Below are 19,950 nucleotides of genomic sequence, written 5' to 3' on the forward strand. Positions count from 1 at the left end.
AAAGAAATTCTCCAAGAAGTGTATTTAAGCTCTGAGAAATTGTAATCTGGCGGGCTCTGACTTTGGACGCTAGTCCTCAGACCCCAGGGCCCTCAATAAAGCACCGCACTAAACAACCTAGTTGTTTCGTGTCTCTCTGTCCTGTCTCTGAGGGTCTCTTCAGGCTTGAGACTTCCCCAGAAAGGGCATGGAGGTGGTAAAAAGTCTGGTTCTCTCGGAGGCGCTGACAAGAAAGCAGCTCGAGACGACCTTGAGTTGTTTTGGGGCTGTTTATTTGTCTTATCTTAAAAAAGTTTCTGGCAGCCCGGCACAGGTCCGCTCTGCAGGTCGACCATAGCAAAAAGGTCTCCTGAGAGGGCTGAGCCAAGGTCTTGATACCCTAAACTACATATACAATATTTACAAATTTTCCCCAATACCATGCAACCTCTTTGCAATGTCCAGTTCTCTCCCATCCAATCTGTGGTTCCCAGGGTGCAACTTCAACATGGATGACATGAAGAAGAAGGAAGAAGAAGTCCACCACACCCAGGGTCCTCCATCTTGGCCACATGGCCCTTAATATAAACAATCTAAAAAACTACTTATACTACATTTTAACAATCTAATTTACACTCTACTCATCATTCTTTTCTGTGTCTCTTCTCTCAGCGTGGGCAGATTTTCCCAAGGAGCCAAATCCAGCCCCTGCAGCTCCTGGGCAGCACTTGGGGGTCTCTGAGGGGTCTGCCAGGGGGGTTTTTGCACCCCCAAAGGAGCCAGGGAAAAACCCTGGACTCCCACATCTCTCTGTCGGGCAACACTGTTACATCTAATTCAACTGCAAGTACCATTTTTACCCAAATAATTTTCACCCCTTACACCCTTTCAGTTGTGACGTTTTATTAACTTCTTGGTTTTGTTTATTTGTTTCCCTGCAGCCACAGGTAACAAATGTTAGTTCATGTGAAATATAAACCAGACAGAAACAGTACATCATCTGTGGGGATTCTGGGTTTCTTTTCCTTTTCTGGAGAGTTATCAAAGTTAACAGAAATTTCCTTACTTCTCACACATGAAAACCAACACAAGCCTCCCAAAATACAGTTTTGGAAAAGGCATGCATGTTGGACCATAATTAAATGTAGATCAGTGGAATAGCTTCAGTAAAGGGCAAAATTAAAGGAGACTACCTGACCAATAGGTTAGCAAAAGGTGAGCATTAATGGATCAATAGATCAATTTAAGTGCCAAGTGTCCAGAGTAGCTTTCAAGGGTGATAATGGATTTTAGCATCACAGATTTTAATTGTGCACTATAACAGTGCTGTTTGAGCCATTATATGACTGAATTATTATGATTTCTGTATCAGCTTGGATGTAAAAATTGACTCTGGACTGAATTGTGTCACTTAAGCGAATTCAGAAGGAAATGATTTTATACATTCAACGAAATTAAATGTATTCTGCATTCCTGGTGTCACCATCTGCCAACCTAAAACAAATTGTGCACCAAGCTTGCTGTAAAAAACCCATGCACTGGTATAACCCGTGCTGGTATCTTCCAGAGAAGGAGAATCAGGGAGGTCTAGATCCATGTGTTCAGTAAGAGAGAGCAGAGAACAAATGAATCAAGGAAATAAATAAAGAGAGAGAGAGGCAGGCTGAAATAAACACTTTTGCATTGCTGGAGTTATGCCTCCACAAATCCATATGCAGAAATAGTAATTCTATGAACAAATCCCAACTTCTCCCTGCCCCTCCCAAGTGAATGACTAGATCTAAAGTTTAGAACAGTAAGAAAAAAATCTCCCAAGGCTTAGTGGCTTCATCTGTCATATGGTGACTATATCCCTGATGCACAAAGTTCCTTAATCAATACTTACTTCTCATATTTATTTTTAAAATTAAAATGCAAGCACCATATCCATAATGCAATATTTTGGAAGCCTAAGACCTAAGACTCTCATCCCAATTAAAATGCAGCAAGCAGATTGGTTTTAACACTCAGTGGCATTCTTTTTCTGGACTCATTCCTTCACAGACCACACAGTTATCAATAATCCATGCACAGAGCAATTAGGCCTTTTTCTTGTTTTATGGGTTACAGACTATGTCTGTGCAAGTGTCATAAAATATTCTAAAGCACTACAATGCAACAGAACACATTTAAATCCCTACATTAAGAGGAATTGAATAATTTTGATATTTAATTGCTCTTCTTCTGTCATATGGTTACAGTCTTTTGAGTGAATCACACAATTTCTGAGTCCAGACCAAACAATGACTGCTATCCAAAGTCATTTTAGGAAGGGGCATTTTTAGCACCTGCAAATGATGAAATGTGATGATGAAATAGGACATGGACAAATTTGAGGACCTGCAATTTTCACACAACAAATCAGAACTGAAACAACAGAAAGTGACCTCCACACTTTTTATGGTAGAGAAGCAATGGTTTTGACATATTTTTAAAGACTGATTTCATGTGCTTACAGGATCCTGTGAATGACAAGGGACAGTTGGGCAACTGAAACCAGAGAGAAAACTCTGCTTCAGTGGCCTCACACCAAGACTCACATGGTTCTATTCTGTGCAGAACTTGGAATAAGACTGAGGCAGAGGGAAAGCTACAGAACAGAGATGCACACTTGGCTTTGCCTTTATTATTTAAAGCTAAAATTTCTACAGTGCTTTCTCAGCTCTTGCAGAAATGCTCTTTATAACCCTTAAACATGAACCAGGTCACAAGGAATTATGCAGTAGCTGTAGAGATGCTTTAGGAGACTTTGCAGCAACAACTGAAACTTTGCCCTCCTCTATGCAGAAAAGATTCAATATAGCCTGGGGAATTATATCCAAGGACAGAAATAGAGTGAGAAAATCTTTCTGAATAATTTTCCAAAATAAATTTAGACTGTGAAAGACTGGGAAGAGTATTAATCTGTTTGATTCATACACACTCTTTTTTAAGACAATTATGCAGCAGAAGCATTTAGCATAAAAATACAAGCTTTGAAATGTGAGTGTTAAGTGTAGTACAGGGAAATAAAACTGATAGAAGGAGACTGAAGGAGGCTAATGAGAAAAATGTGTGGAAGAGCATAACCATTTGACAACACAAACCATTAGGGACCATGTATTGTTTTTATCACCAAGAATTCCTCAAATAAAAGGCATGGAGAAAACCATCATTCAGAAGTGGGAAAACAGAGGGACTGTAAAAGTGAAATGGAGTTCTGACAAATGATACTGTATAGAATATGGATTCACAGACCAACAAAACAAAACACCCCAGCAGCAGCAAACTAGAATACTGTATATTCCAGCTGAACCACAGGTGTTTCTGCATATTCATCTTGTAAACTGGCACACTTACTTGCCAAGGCTGCTGAACTACTTCTTTTACATCTCGAACCATAAAACCCCCCAGTCTTTCACAGGAATCACTTAATCAAATCAAGACAGACCAAAAAACATTATTTTCATGGTTCACCATACTATCAAGTTACATGCCTAAGAGACACCATTTTAAATCATAAATAATGAGCTAGCAAGTGTATAAAACTAGTACTTGAAGAAATGATAAAAAGACAGGAAACTAATAAAAATGCAGATATTCCAGAACATACCTAATTTCCCCAATTTTAGAATAGAATAAGCTTGTATTATTAAAGCAAACATGATTTCTATCAAAAACTATGTTTCCCAGAATTGAATACCACTTGTGGTGGCTGCTTGTGATCTCTGTATATGTTTTAGGAGTTCAGTTGGCATTAGCCTGCTTTTCTAAATACAAGAAGGGAAGAACTATAGTTCCTAATGATATGCAGTTCTGTAATTTAATTAGAAACCTTTCGTCTTTCAGTATTTTAAATAAAAGCTAGGAAAAAACCTGTTTTGACACCAACACTCCTTAGTAGCAGCATTTCTCAGCACACAATCTGAAAAGGTCAACCTGCCAGACAACAATACAGAAAGTAAAAGTTAAAGTGAGGGCAAGGAAAATCATCTTCAGATGAAACTGCTCTTGTGCAAAAAGAAAGTGATATTTAGATTCAGCCTGTGAACACATTCCTCAGTTATGAGAGAAAACATAATTCTTGAAATTCTGTTCACTACATTAGGGAAAAAAAATAAACTACAAATTAGATGTTAGCTTGGTTAGTACTCAGATACCATAATTATTACCACAATATTAGGACAACAATCAAATAAACATATTCCAGATAAGCATTTTAATTCATTTACTAGTGTCAGTCATGCTATACTTTGATTTTATCAATGTATCCTTCAGCAAAAAAGTTCAATTATATTTTCAACATCATGAAAAATCAGCTCTGACTCACAGCTCACCACAGATTTCAAACAGGAGGCAAAGACCCAGTTTTCCTTTCAGAACTTCTCACATATCTATGACCTTTCTGTGGGCAGCTTCAGAAAATGGGGGGAAAGCCATTCCAAAGAACAGTACCAAGGTAATCACACAGCACTACGGACTTTTTCCTGGCATGAGATTCTTAATAGATTATGAGAAATAACACAGAAGCCATTTCTGTCCACAGAACAGATTTAATAGGTTTTTGTTTCAAGAACAATTAGAGGATGCTTAAAATTTATTGTGCAGAAAGCTACATTAAGTCCTCAAATTTGAGCAATCAATATCCCCACAATCTAAACTGTGGAATTACTATTTCCCCAAAGAGAAAATTTTTGGGATTCGCAACTCATCTCAAAACCTCAGGAAAACGAAATCAGCAGAATTTCCCTAATTCAATGGAATTCCAATTGTGTTCTATGACCCTTCAAATACTCATGAAAACAGACTTGTTTTCACTAGAACAGCTGTGACTGAAAATCTGGGGTGAAACCTCTAAGAAATGGCAATATACATGAATGTTCCTTTCCACAGCAGCCACAAGCAAACAAGGAGTGGCACTCGTTGGCACAGCCTCTTCTCCACATACAGGAGAGTGGCCAAGGCAGTGCCAGCCATCTCAGAGATGGGCAAGGACAAGAAAGGGTTTGAAGCTGTGCCAAGAGAGGTGTACACTGGACATTAGGAAGAACTGCTGCCCAGAAAGGGGCATGAGATATGGGAATGGTGTGCCCCAGGGGGCACTGGTGCAGTCACCGTTGCAGTAGGTGTTCAAGGTAAGCCTGTCCATAGCACTCCAGGCTCAGATCTGCTTGCCGTGGTAACCATGGATCACAGGCTGGAGTTGATCTCCCAGAACTCTTCCAAGCCAGTGCTTGGATTCTGTGACATCACAGCCTCTGGGGCAGCATGGTGCCTGGCAACTGTCCCCAGCCACCGCCGTGCCCCACAGCCTGGGCACACCTTGGCAAGGACAGACGTCCGAGCAGGTGTGCTGGTGGCACTTGAACTGAGCACCATGGCCGACCCTGTTCCATGGCTTGTCAACTTCTACCTGCTGCTGATTCTAGCAGGGGTCTTCATCACACATACATTGGATGTTATCCCAACCAAGCAGGCAGTTCAATTCCCACAAACATGACTATATCAGCTATTTCACTACAGTGTCTAAGTTTAGTTAATAGCATAAATAAAAACTGTATCTGTATAGCAGAGTTACTTTAACACTATACACACAGCATCCATTTTTGTATTTGCAAAAAGCCAATATTGTAAGATGTATTTATATCATGCTGGACATTTTCCAGCCCATTCCCAGCTCAAAGCAGAGGGAAGAAGAAAAGGAGAGAGCAGCCCTGACAGAATCCCAGAACGATGGTGGTGAGAAGGGGCCCAGCAGGGTGAGACACCTTCAGCCCAGTGAAGGTGCAAATGAGACCACAGGAGAACCAACATATGGATTTGATTGAACATGGATTTAATGGAACAAGAAATGTGAGGTAGAGAAATAGGAAAGAGAGAAAAAGAAACAAGGAAGAGCTGAGGCTGGGACTGGGCAGCTGCCAGAGCCGGCACTGAACAATTTACTCAGTAGTGACTACTCAGTGAGTGGCATGAAAAATGAGATTTCTTTTTCATAGATTTAAAAAGGCTTAATAAAAGATAATAAGAGACAAAGAATAAAGAAAAAGCTTATAATGGTTGGGTTTTTGGTTTTTAGCTAAGAGTTCACTTGATTTTTTGGAGATATTTTTAAAATGTTTTAGCTTGTCGTATATTTATAAACTTATTATATATTTATAAACTCTTTTATAAATTATTTTTTTATTTTAGGAAGTGTTTATCTGGCTATTTATTGAGTTTGCATTTTAGAACGTGTTTTTTTTATTGTAGTTTTAATTTTTTTTTATTAGTTTTAAATTGGGCTGCGATTTTTAAGTTTTATAGACTGTTGTTGCTGGTAACTGGTTATTAGCAGTAGGTGTTTTCATTGGGTGTTATTTAATTAAGTAGGTAGTTTATTTATTACAAAGACATATTATTAGCCTATGTTATTTTTAAAAACAACTATATTTTAAAAAAACACTACACATAAAGTATTAATTTGACTATTCAGGAGAAGCCAATCCCACAACATGTGTTTGTAGCAGCGGCAGAGCCGCAGCGCCCAGCGCTCCCCACTCCCACCCCACCTGCGTCACCCCCTCGCATCCAGCGACCCCCGGGAGCGGAACTGGGGCTCGGGGGGAGGGGGACGGCACGGACGGATCTGCACTGGGGGCCCCGAGCCCCCTGCCCAGCCCTGTGAAGCGCGGAAAAACTCTCTATACCACACAAAATAAGGTATAAGAGTAGGAATGTATTTATTCAGCGCTCAGGGGGATAGCTCCTCCAAAAACACGCACACCTTTGGTGAACTCTGCCTCTCTTTTAATTCTCTGCAAATTAGGATTGCACAATACACCTAATACATATTCATTGCCTGTCCTGATTCATATTAAAATTAGCTACACAAGAAGTTAGTAGCCACTGGGGCCATGGAGCTCTCTTAACAATGGGTGACAAATTTAACTTTTGGTCCCTAACTCAGCACACTGTTACTTGGGCAGGCAGGCTTAACCCCTTGGAAAGGGAAAACCCTGTAGCTTTAATTGGTACCCCTGACCAACTCCTAGACAACATTCAAAAATCTGCCTGCTTGCAAATTATACATGAAATAAAATTCTCCACTGGCCATAAATCACCTATGCAATTACCTGTAAATGTAAAACAATATCCTCTTCCCTGTGGTGCCAAAGTAGACATCAAACCGGTTATACAGGACTTGTAAATCTTACCTGTATGGACAATCAAAAAACCCAAACCTGGCACTCTGGCTGTTTATCAATATACTGATGATACCCTTATGGGAGGAGATGAAATAGAAGTAGTGAGGGATACTCAACAAAAAATAATCTCCCATTTGGAAAGCCCTAACTCGCAAATTGCCTCAGAGAAAATTCAAAAACCTTCTCAGGAAGTGAAGTTTTTGAAGACAGCCACTACTGGGACTGCCCCCCCTGAAGGGGTGGCCCAGAAATCCTCAGTAACAGAAGGAACTGTAAAAAATCTGGCAATAACAGAAACTGAGAACTTGGGCAGCAGCTACGACAAAACTCCCTCAATAATTGAAGTAGCTTCTGCTTTCTCCCCCAAACAATCTTTGTTCACTAATTCTTCATTCACTAATGCTTCTGCTGAACAAATTATTGCTGGGGGATGGGGTGACTCTTGGGTTGGGGTGCTGATGGTTATTGGGGTGTTTTCCAGCTTGAAGTGCGGAGTGCCTCCTTTGTTTGCAACTACACTGATTCTTATCCTGTGTTTAAAGGAGGTACAGAGTGGCTTCCTTCTTGGCAGCAAAATGATTGATAAGTTAACAGAATTCCAGTACGCATTACATGCTGGATAGTTCCATCATTTTAACCTCCTGCCTCTTTGTGGCAGATTCTATTGTGTTTACTTTTCACAGAATAATGCCACGGGATTAATTGTTGAATCCCTCATCGAACCTGTATGCAGTCATGGCACAGGACCTTACAGATGTGTTTCATTTTGTGAGATTCAAAATCAAAATTGAACTGTTGCACAATTTTCCTATGAAATTATGTGGTAAAAACAATTAAAAACATGGAGGGGAACTTAATGTTATAACACCTACTACCCAACCACCGGTTATACTGAGCCTGAAAATTTTTGAAATTGGACCTTGAGTAATTCAGAAAACTGGCCAACAACAAAGATTGTTTAATCTGGCATTGTCTTTTAAACAAGTCAAATTGCCAATGCAAAACAATGTCTCAGTAATTCTGCCAGCTTGTTCACCTTTTCTAGGGGTGGACAGCCTGGTTGCAAAAGTAGGAGGATCCTTTCAAGAAACAAACAAGAGACATAACTGCTGTTGTGGGAACAAAATTGGGAATTTTGAATAGTATTGATTTAGAAGTATTAATGAATACATTGGCTAACATCTCTTTAGCTCTCTGCTTTATTCAGGCTCAATTGTGGATGCAGTCAGTTGCTGCCTGAATTGTACAAGAAGTGGAGGAAGCCACTTTTCCTACTGAAATTCGGAGAATAATTTGGGATAATGCCCATGATTTTGAAAAATAATTCCAATCCTGGTGAAATTACTACCCCAGCACAAACACAGCCACAGCCTTTGCACTGACCACATGTAATGCTCCAGTACATTCAATATTCCCTATCACTGCATTGGGGCTGAATCATGATGGAGCTATTTTCTATCCTTTTGATCTTAGAGAATGGGTTGTCAAATTAGTGAAAAGTAACAAACTATTAATTTGGAAACTCACATTGTCTGGGAACAACAAGAGTTTATCTGTGAAAGTAATGCAATCAGAGCTCAAGATATTTGCTTAGACACAGAACAGAATGTCTGTAACTTTGAAAGTTATCCAAAGCAGATTCCTGAAACAATACTGGGGTATATGAGCAATGGGTTTGCATGATTTAGAACTGCTTGTGATAGTGTTTTTGTAGAAGATTTGGTAATGAGTACTAAAAATAATTTAAATCTTTGTGTCTGTAACTTTACTAAAATTGCTGTTTTAAATTTGAAAATTGTTTGTTTTAAAATTCCTTATTTTAGTTGTGTTCCATTTTAAAATGAAATCAATTATTTGATTTGTAATTTGAACATTTCTTGCTTCAAAATTGCTTATCTTTGTTGTATTGCATCATGAATATTGATTAAGGTTGATTTTTAGTTATTATTTATGTTGCATTTTCTTTAAAAATTGACTCAAACTGATTATATTTTAACGAAGAAATTATTATTGAATCAAAAATTGAAATTGAAACATTGATTTAAATTGTTTATTTTTGTCTTCTGTAATCAGAAATTGAAATTGATTGGTAAATTGATTAAAATTTATAAACATTTATTTAAATTGCTTATTCATCTCTTTGTAATCAGAAATTAAAACTGAAAATTGATTGTTAACTGATCATTTTATTTTAATCAAGAAATCATTATTATTAAATCAAAAAATTGAAATTGAAACATTGATTTAAACTGCTTATTTATCTTTTTGTAATCAGAAATTGAAATTGATTATTTGTTTTGTTTTCTCTCTCTTTTACCTTTCCCTTATCTTTTTCCTACTTTCCTATTCTGTCCAACTTTCTGTCTCTGTTTTCTGGGATATGCTCTCAACTCATCTGAGTCCTGAAGACTTCACCACAACACCAGGAATGAAGTGCTGCTGCCGATGATTGTGAACCATGGGGTGGTGTAAGAGTCAGTCTCAAGTTTTCTCTGATCTGCCTTATGACCATCAGCAGAGACTGGGCCCTGAGATTGCACCACTTGCCCTGAACCAGAGCTCCAGCCTGCCCAAGGTGGATGCTTGCATCAGGCCAGGGATTATTTGTAGCTGTGCCTGGTGCTTTTCATGGTACACTGCAGGGTGTTGGTTATCACACCCTGTCCCCGCACCTGCATCATGGGGCTAAGATCTCCACAGACAATAGTCCATAAATCTTCCTACCTTTTGGCCAGAGGCCACTAGCTTTGGAAAAGGACTATAAAAAGTGACTTTCCCCAAACTGACTTTGAGATCTTTTTCTCCCCAATGGATTGAAGATGCGTCTCGTCTCATCTCGTCTCGTTGGATGGCCACAAGGGTGCGTCCCATCAATTGGTAGGTATATCCCATCCTTTTCTCTCTCCCCTTTTATCTCTCTCTCTCTCTCTATCACAAAACTTGATTGTTAGTACGCAATAAACTGAATTACTGCTTTCTGCTAAACAAACCTGAGTCTCTTGCCTTTTGTCTTTTGCACCCTGGGGTCGACTTAACCATCACGACTCGGGCTTGGGTTGAGCGGATCGTGATAGATGTGCTGCTGACTGTCACCCGATTCTGGGTCACTTGTCGCCAGCTGAACAAGTTCCCCATCCCCCCCGGTAAAATTGGCTGCTGGGACACACTGGCATGGTGAGGGGACAGGGATAATGCCTGCGGGGACAGTGGGAATGGGGGGGAGGCACCTGCAAAGAAACAATGGGGACAGGGTGGTGGCACCTGTGACGGGACAGAAGGAATGATTGGGGTGGTGGCACTTGGGAGGACAGTGAGGACAGGGTGGTGGCACTTGGGAGTACAGTGAGGATGGGGTGGTGGCACCGGCAAAAGGACAGTGAGGACGAGGTGGTGGCACTTGCGAGGGGACAGTAGGGACAGACACACTTGCCCCCAAGGCTGGCAACCCCTGCGCGGGACCGCCGGAAGGTGAGAGTCCGGCGGCCGCACTCCGACACCGCGCCAGCCACGCGGCCGGACTCTTCCCAGAAGCCTTACAACGCCCGAGATGCCAGGGCAGACATGTCCCCAAGCTTGTGCATGCCCCCCAATGACACACATGTCCCCTGTTGTCCCCAGGGCCAGAGCACAGAGCAGGGCCTGCAGCAGGTGGATGCCTTGGTGGCCCGGTACCGTCGTGGCTGCCTCTGGTGGGGACTTCCCTGGCTGCCCGTCCTGCGCCTCTTCCACCCCAGCACCCTCCGGCCACTCCTCAGTGCCTCAGGTAGGACACGAGACACCAGATGGGTCCCCAGGGCCACCCATGGGTGTCACTGCACCTGGCACAGAGACCTGGCAGTGCCCAGGCAGTGGCCACCAGCCCAACCCCACAGGTCCCCAGAGGTGTCACCACGGCCAGGTCAAACACCACCCCAGAGTGGCCAACAACCTGTCCCTGAGGCTCCCTAAGGCCAGCCAAAGGTGTCACCCTATCCAGCCTCTGGTTGTCCCACAACCCTCATGCTCGGTTGGCTGTGGGTGCTGGGAGAGGGTCCCCACTGTGGGTTAAGGGGCGCAGACAGGGTGCCTCATCCCAGTGTCCCCACCCAGGGGACCCCAGTGTCCCCACCCCAGTGAATCCCTGCCCACCCCATCCTTGTGTGTTGCAGCTTTCGTGGCCTCCAAGGATAAAACTTTCTAGGCCTTCCTCAAGCCCTGGCTTAGTAAGTGGAGGGGGTTGGGTGGGGACAGCAGCCCTGGCTGCCCCTGCTGGATCCAGGTGTCACAGGGGAGGACACAGCAAGTTTTGGGGACAGAACCATTTTGCACCCGCAGTGGATCCGGGTGTGTCACAGGGGCAGTAGGTGACCCTGACACACTCTGGGTGCCCCCAGGATGGAATCGGGTGTGTCACAAGGGCAGTGGAGGGCTGGGGGTGCCCCGCTGCCCTTCACCACCATGTGCATCAAGGAGAGCCTGTGGCTGCACCCTCCTGTCACTGCCGTGTCCCGGCGCTGCACCGAGGACGTCCCCCTGCATGACGGCCGTGTCATCCCCAAGGGTATGGCGTGGCCAGTGTGTCCCCAGTGTCACCACCCACTGCTGTCACCTGCTGTCCCTAAAGTGGCCATTCCCATCCTACCAGGGGTCATCTGCCTGATGAGCATCTACGGGACCCACCACAACCCAGAGCTCTGGCCCGAGCATGAGCTAGTGCCACCCTACGAGGTGTCCCTGTCACCATGGTGGTGACAGCTGCGTCCTCACAGTGTCACTGTCACCCCAGGTGTTCAATCCCCTGAGGTTCAGCCCAGAGAACAGCAAGGGATGGTCTCCGTCCTCCTTCATCCCCTTCTCTGCTGGCCCCAGGGACGTGGTGGGGTGGGGACAGGAGTGTCCCCAAGTGCCCCCCCCCATCCCTGGCTGGGATCACAGTGGGGTGACAGTGACGATGGGGATGTGGTGGCAGGAACTGCATCGGGCAGAGCTTTGCCATGGCTGAGATGAAGGTGGTGGTGGCACTGACACTGTCCCGGTTCGTGCTGCGGAGGGACACAGCGAGGCCACCCCCGCGCCGCAAGCCTGAGCTGATCCTGCGAGCCGAGGACGGGCTCTGGCTGCTGCTGGAGCCACTGGTGGGAGTGGCCTGAGGGACACGGGTCACCAGAACATGGGGACATCTCGCCAGGCAGGTGTCACACCCAGGGGAGGAGCAGTGAATCAACGGTAGCGTGAAGGGGACGACATCATGGTGGTGGTGGGGATGTGTTCTCCTTGGTCATGGGACACGTCATGGTGTGGATGTGTCCACCCATGGACTTGTCCCCTAGGCCACTTGTGACCATCCATGGCCATACCGCCATGTCACCATCCATGACCACATTCCCCCATGTCACCATCTATGTCTGTGACCCCCCTCAAGCCTGATATCTCCATCCACAGCCCTGTCTGTATCTATATCCATATCCATACCCATATCCATGTCCCAGTCCCCACCATGTCCCCACCCACGTCCCACAACATCCCTATCCATGTCTTAGTTCAATCTCTTTATTTTTTACCCCAATGTTGAGTGAAGGGCTGAAGAAAAATGAAAGAAAATCAAGGGCAAAATAAAATTATTTACCTATCCATGCTGACTGAGTATGCATGTGCTTGGGTGGGTAGAAAGAACCTTTTTTAGAGGACTTTCCACTCCACTGTGTACATCACCATATGGCTGAGGAAGATGCCTGCAGCCCAGACAGAATTAGAATAATTGAATGGTTCAGGTTGGTAAAGATCTCCAAGACCATCCAGTATTCCTTGATGCCGGCAGATGAAATGATTGGATGCAAAGGTGAATTTTTTTGGGGTGGAAAGTAAAATCTGCTGTCCCAAATGAATTCCTGATGTCAGTCTGCATCCCAATGGATTTCTGGCCTGCTGAATCCAGCGGCCCACGGGGACCCAGGAAGATGTGGAGACCAACAGCCTGGTGTGTTCCCAACAAGGATCACCAGGACCATGGATCACCAAGGCTCTGCCTAACGAGGGTCACTGGAGAGCTTCCAACGGGGCCCAACAGAGGGGATGGAGCTGGAGCAGCGCAGGAACCTCTTCCCACAGGCGGGGCACTCACAGAGCTTCCCTTACCAGTGCCCCCATTAGTGCTGGGTCACGGCAGGTTCTGGGAGAAGCTCTTCCCACACTGGGGACACTGTTAGGGCCTCTCCCTGGTGTGGATCTGCTGGTGGGTGACAAGGGTGGAGGTTTTTTTAAAGCCCTTCCCACAGTCAGGGCAGCAGAAGGGCCTCTCTTGTGTGTGAATCTGCTGATGCCTGAGCAGATGGGATCTCCTCTGAAACCTTTCTTCACACTCAGGACACTAATAGGGCTTATCCCTGGTATGTATCTGCTGGTGAACAACCAGGCTAGAGTTCAGGGTGAAGCTCTTCCCACACTCAGGACACTGATAAGGCTTCTCCCCAGTGTGGATCCTCTTGTCCTTATTGTCCAGTGTGGACAATAAGGTTGCATCTCTGGATGAAGCCCTTCCCACATTCTGAGCACTTGTAGGGGCTTTCCCCAGCATGCATTGCCTGGTGTATGATCAGGCCAGAGCTGTCATGGAAGCTCTTCCCACATTCCCCACACACATAGGGTCGTACCCCAGTGTGGATCATCTGGTGGCGAGTGAGGTGGGAGCTCTTCCTGAACCCCATCCCACATTCCCCACACTTGTAGGGACGTTCCCCGGTGTGGATCATCTGGTGGCGGATCAAACTGGAGCTCAGTCTGAAGCTCTTCCCACATTCCCCACACTCATAGGGCTGTGCCCCACTGTGGATCCTCTGGTGGGCAATCAGGTGGGAGCTGACGCTGAAGCCCATCCCACATTCCCCACACTCGTAGGGCCGTTCCCCAGTGTGCACTCTCTGGTGGCAGATCAGGTCAGAGGTATCTCTGAACCCCTTCCCACATTTCCCACACTCATAGGGCCGTTCCCCGGTGTGGATCATCTGGTGGCGGTTCAGGTGGGAGCTTGTGCGGAAACTCTTCCCACATTCCAAGCACTGGAGGGGCTTCTTGCCATCATGAAGCTGCTCATGGACCATCAGCTCAGAGCTCTGGCCAGGTCTCTGGCTCCCTGCCTGGGACAGGCTGGAGCTTTCCACCTGAGAGCATCCTGGGCTGGGTTTGGAGCTCCTCCTCATGTGGGATCTCTGGGGGTTTTCCTCCCCGTTGGATTCCTGCATCGTGCAGCTGCTCCAAACAGCCTCTTCCATTATTTTCTGATGGCGCACCTTCCTCTTCCTCACAGCTTTTTCCTCTATCTGGATAAAACCTGGAAATGGGAAACCAGGGTTTGGGGAAAAACAAGACGTGAGTGCAGTGGCTTTGAAGGTCCCGATGTCCAGGCCTACCTCAAGAAGTCACCGAGTGTCTGGTGTCCATAAAAACCTCCAAATATCAAGAAGGTGTTAAAAAACACTCTCCCAGGAGATCCCTGATTGCACTGTCCTCACTTTGGGGTTATGGGGGTCCCTGTTCTCAGAGCAGTTGGGGGCCCATGGATCCTGGGGATCCCCTCTCTCCCGGCTCCTGCTCAGGCACGCTGAGGGTATTTCGGGGGTCCCAGGGCTCATCCCAGTCTGACTCGGCTCCCCCCACTCCAGTCACTCAGGCCTTACTCCCACTCCCCGCCAGCCCTTCCAGGCTCGGGGGGCCCGCACCCCACTCATCTCCCGGCTGCACCTCCCCTCCAGGCTGCCGGGGGTCCCCCAGCTCTGCTGTCGCCCCTCTCCCCACGCCGGGGCTCCCGCCTTTCATCCCCCGCCTCTCCCGGGGATCCCCAAAACCGATGTCCCGCCCCGCCGGGACCGGGCCATCGCCACGTGGGCCGCTTCAAATCCCCCCAAGGAGCATTTACTGCTCAGCTTTGGATTCCTGCAAGAGCCAGAAACATCCCCTCCTCACATCAATAAAACAATACCTCTCCCAGGGACACCCAAATATATTTGGGACTCGATTCCTGAATCTGCGAGGCACAAACACCAACCCCCATCCCCCAAGAATCCAAAACCCAACCAGCCGTGCCGGAGCTGCCGCGATAGCCCCGGGCCGAGCTTCCCCTCCGCGCTCACCCGCGGGATGCAGGAATGCGATGCTGCCGGGGCCAGCGGAGCTGCGGGCTCAGCGGGCTCGCCCTGCAGCACCGCGACTCTCCGCCTGCGCCCGCTGACCCTCTCCTGCTCCTCCTGCTCCTGCTCCTCCCCTTCCTCTCTTTTCCCCTTCCTCTCTCCTCCTCTTCCTCCCGCTGCTCCCCCGCTCGCATCCCGGACCCCCCTTTGCCACCCCCTGTGCCCCGCGGCCGCCGCAGCAGCGGCTGTTGGGGAGGGGGCAGCACCCCCTGAGCCTGCAGGGGAGACAGAGCAACTGAGAGTGAGGAATCGAGCATCGAGAAATGCTTGGACTAGAAGGGGGCTGACAAAACCCTATGTTTGCTGGAATTTACGGTGCTTACAAGAACGGGGGAGAGCAAGGCTGCAGGATAAGATAAAGAGCTGGGGTGGGCGAACAGGATGCAAGGACAAAGGCACCACAGGATAAGGGGGATTCTCCAGATCCCTGAACCCAGGAAAACTGGTATCAAAGTCCAGAAGATGAGCAAAGGAGTAAAAAGAATATGTGCAAGGAGACAAGATGAAATGTTCAACTGAGAGGAACACTGTTTCCTTTTTCCCAAGGAGCCGTGTGGAGCAGAAAGAGGCGTGTAGCTAATTGTAGTATGAAGCAGAGCAGGCAATGAATATGTATTAGGTGTATTGTGCAATTGTAGTTTGTAGAGAATAAAAAGAGAGGTGCAGGTCGCCAAAGGTGTGCGTGGTTTTGGAGGAGTTATCCCCCTGAGCGCTGAATAAATACATTCCTACTCTTATACCTTATTTTGTGCGGTATAGAGAGTTTTTCCGTGCTTCACAGGGCTGGGCAGGGGGCTCGGGGCCCCCAGTGCAGATCCGTCCGTGCCGTCCCCCTCCCCCCGAGCCCCAGTTCCGCTCCCGGGGGTCGCTGGATGCGAGGGGGTGGCGCAGGTGGGGTGGGAGTGGGGAGCGCTGGGCGCTGCGGCTCTGCCGCTGCTACAAGCACATGTTATGGGATTGGCTTCTCCTGAATATTCAGAAAAATACTGCGCCGCCCCGGCCCCGCTGCCCCCAGAGCCCGGCCCGAAGCGACCGGCCCGGCCCGAGTTCCCCCGCCCGCCGCGGCAGCGCAGGGCCGGGCGCCCTTGGCGGCTTTCGGCTTTGGCTCTGCGCTCTGAGGGGAGGGAATTTTGTGTTTCTGCTGCGGGGCGTTTTATTTTTCGGTGCGGCAGGCGGAGCTGCGGCTATGGGCAGGAGTGTTAGGCGGGAGTGTGGTAGTTGTTAGTCTCCCTTTTCCGCCACCGCCAGGTCGCTTTTTCTTTTTGATTTCTGTTTTTGCTTCTGTTTTCCCCTCGCTGCCCGCGCAGCCCCTCAGGCTCCCTCAGGCTCGGCGGTGGCGCGGGGCAGCACGGGAAGGGCTTTTCCCGCCGGCGGCAGCCGAGCGTGAGGGCCCCGGGCGGCGGCGGGAGAGGAGGAGGCTGCGCTGGGCGAGCAGCGGGGCCGGGCACGGTGCGGCCGGGCACGGGCTGCGGGCGATGGCGGGAGAGGAGGAGGCTGCGCTGGGCGAGCAGCGGGGCCGGGCACGGTGCGGCCGGGCTCGGGCTGCGGGCGATGGCGGGAGAGGAGGAGGCTGCGCTGGGCGAGCAGCGGGGCCGGGCACGGTGCGGCCGGGCACGGGCTGCGGGCGATGGCGGGGCCCTGCCCGGTGTCTCTGTGCCAAGGAGATTTCTGTGCGGGTCGCTTGGAGTTTTGTTTGATGGCGCTTTTCCCACGCCTCCCCCGCTGCTTCTTCAGCCCGGGTGAGCAGGAGCGCAGCGGGGCGAGGGAGCGATGCAGAAATGGAGGCGGCAGGCGGGGCAGGGGCACGGCGGGCTCAGAGTCCCGCACACCGGGTTTAGGGTCTCACGCTGCTGCCCGTGCAGGGACGGGGCAGGAGCTCCGGCGGCTCCTAAAGACTCCATCCTTCCCTTGCCGGGAGCAGTGGGGCGTGCTGAGGGTGACTGAGAGGGGAGGAAGATTAAAGGCCCTTGTGATGTCGCCATTTTTATAAGTACATATTATATTATTGGCTTTTTGCAAGTATTAAAATTAATGCTATGTGTATAATGTTGGAAAACTTTGCTGTATGAATATAGTTTCTTTTAGTTCTGCTATTATCAAAACTTTGAAATAGTAATGTGATAAATATCTATATTTCTTGGACTATAGCATGGTGATGTAAAAAGCTTTTGCTCACATAACTAACTCAGAGAATGGTAAAAAAAGAAGATATTCAGGAAAATTTCTTCACATTCTTAGATTATCCTGTCTGGATGAACACAGGGCTGATGAACACCAGAACTCCAGGGAAGAAATTTATTGATCTCCGCTATCTGGGAATGCGCTGACTAGAAAGAGCATGGGGCACAAAAAAAAAAAAATTAAAAAAAAAAAAAAATTAAAAGTTTTTAAAACTTGATTTACAGGTTGAATAATACATGAAAGTCTATGAATATGCAACATGTTGATGCATTTAAAAAATATTTTCTGAGTTAGTGTATGCTCTTGGCTGAATGTCAAGCACCTGACCTTTATAACCTTTTGATTTATTGGTTGCCTCTTACTGTCTTTTATTAAACGTTTTGAAATTTACCAGGAAAGTGAATCTTACTTTTCACACCATGGAGTACCTGTGACTGCTCCTGACCTCTCTTTGGCAGCCCAGAGTCTTCTAGGATGTGACCACGGAGTGCCTCTCACTGCCAGGGACCTCCTGACTCCTTAGAAGCCCCAGAGAGCCCTGTGATGCCACCGTGGAAGCCCTGTGAGTGCAGGTGAGCTCAGGGCTCTTTAAAAACCTGTCTCTCTCTGGGATGTGAGGATGGAGGCTTTGGGAGGGCTTTTGACCTGAGTGCTCTTTAGTAGTTCATAGAAACCTGGGATGTCACCATGGAGCCCTTGTCAGTGCCAGTGACATCAGAGTTCTTTGGCAGGGTGGAGACACGAGGGATGTCAGCACAGAGCTGCTGTCACTGCTTGTGACCTCCGTGTTCCTTAGGAGTGTGGCGACCACTGGCATGTCACAATGGAACCCCTCTGAGTGCCTGTGGCAAAGCACTTCTTTAGCAGCCTGGAGCCCCCTGGGATGTCCCTGTGGAATTCCTGTAACAGTGTGTGACCTCATGGTTCTTTTGCAGCCTTTGACACCCCTGGAATGTCACCCTAGAGTCCCTGTGAGTGCCTGTGACATCACAGCTGCTTAGCATCCTGGAGACACTTGTGATGTTGCCATTGAGACCCTGTGAGAGCCTGTGAGGTCAGTGTGGTTTGGCAAATGAGAGACTGCTGCAATGTCACCATGGAGCCCTTGGGATTGCACATGACCTCAGTGTTCTTTGGGATCACAGAGACCACTGGGATGTAACCACGGAACCTCGGTGAGTGCCTGTGCCAAATGGTTTCCTTGGCATGTAGAGACACATCTGTTGTCCTCTGGTGAGTGCTTGAGAGCTCACAAGTCTTTGGAAGCTGAAAGAGGTCTGGCATGTCACCATGGAGTCACTGGCCTCATGTGACCTCAGTGCTCTTTAGCAGCCCAGAGAGACTTGAGATGTCACCATGGGCACCCTGTGCCTGTTTGTGATCTGTCTCCTTTTGAACAGGCTGGAGACAGCTCTGATGCCACCATGGACTGCAGTGGGTGCTGGTGGTTCAGGGAGGTGAGGGCAGGGGAAGGAACATGGGGCAGGTCCCGCTGGGAGCCGCTCTGGCACTCAGTCAGCAGGGACAGCACCAGAGCCCAGGCCTGGGAAACTCTTGTGTCCCCCACAGGCCAAGTCTGATCACAGGAAGCAGGTGTGCCCTCTGCTGGGATGGGAGGCCCTGTTGTCCCACTGGAACAGGGGACCAGGTGTACCCTGTGTCCACAGCATGCCAGGTATGGTTATGGAAGGCCAGCTCTACCCACTGGGCTCTCACACATGGTCTGCCTGTTGCCAGCATGGGAGGCCTTCCCTCCTCACCTCAGGAGGCCAGGTGTGCTCACCAAAATGATCAGAGTAGTGGTATGAATGGCCAGAATGCCAGCAGGAGATCAGCCCACTGCTGAGTGTGCACCAGGCTCAGCAGGGTCTTCTTTCCCCCCTGATTCTGCCAAGCCTCTTACCTTGGCTTTGGTTTCACTGGATAGGAGGTAGAGACTGTGGGAATCTCGTTCATCCATTCATGCACATTACTAATGATGAGGTATTTGGCAATTTAGCTGTCTTGGTTTAGGGCAAATTTGGGAAAAAAAAATTCAAAGGGTCCCATCCCCCACCCTGGAAGCAAATCCAAGCGACTCCTTCCCCAACCAGTTCAGGAAGAAATTTCCTCGGAGAGAAGTGGAAAAAACTTTATTTTATTCAACAGGAAAAGCACTGCCCAGCAGAAAAAAAATTAACTATATTAAACAACAAAACCTCTGTCTGCTCTGAAGAGGTGACAAATTCAGAAAGTCTCTCTCCTGTGGGTGGTAGCTCAGCTGAGTCTTTTCTCAGTCCCTCCAGTACTGGAAAATGCCACTGCCCAGGCCAGGTGCTGGTGGGCCACAGGTGCAGGACACAATGGCCAGAGCTGCACTCACTTTGTCACTGTGGTCCTGTGCCTAGAGTGGGTCACACAGCAGGAACAGGAGTCTTGGATGT

General features: G+C 47.8%; 1 long non-coding RNA gene across 1 annotated transcript; it reads left to right on the forward strand.

Moving 5' to 3' along the window:
- The first annotated feature begins 16,635 nt into the window (after positions 1 to 16,635).
- Positions 16,636 to 18,729, forward strand: LOC306816629. The gene is made up of 3 exons (XR_013777739.1): positions 16,636 to 16,795; positions 17,922 to 18,099; positions 18,463 to 18,729. It is a non-coding gene; the product is annotated as an uncharacterized lncRNA (long non-coding RNA).
- Positions 18,730 to 19,950: the final 1,221 nt, after the last annotated feature.

The sequence above is a fragment of the Erithacus rubecula genome (assembly GCF_903797595.1).
Source record: "Erithacus rubecula genome assembly, contig: scaffold_758_arrow_ctg1, whole genome shotgun sequence".
NCBI lineage: Eukaryota > Metazoa > Chordata > Aves > Passeriformes > Muscicapidae > Erithacus > Erithacus rubecula.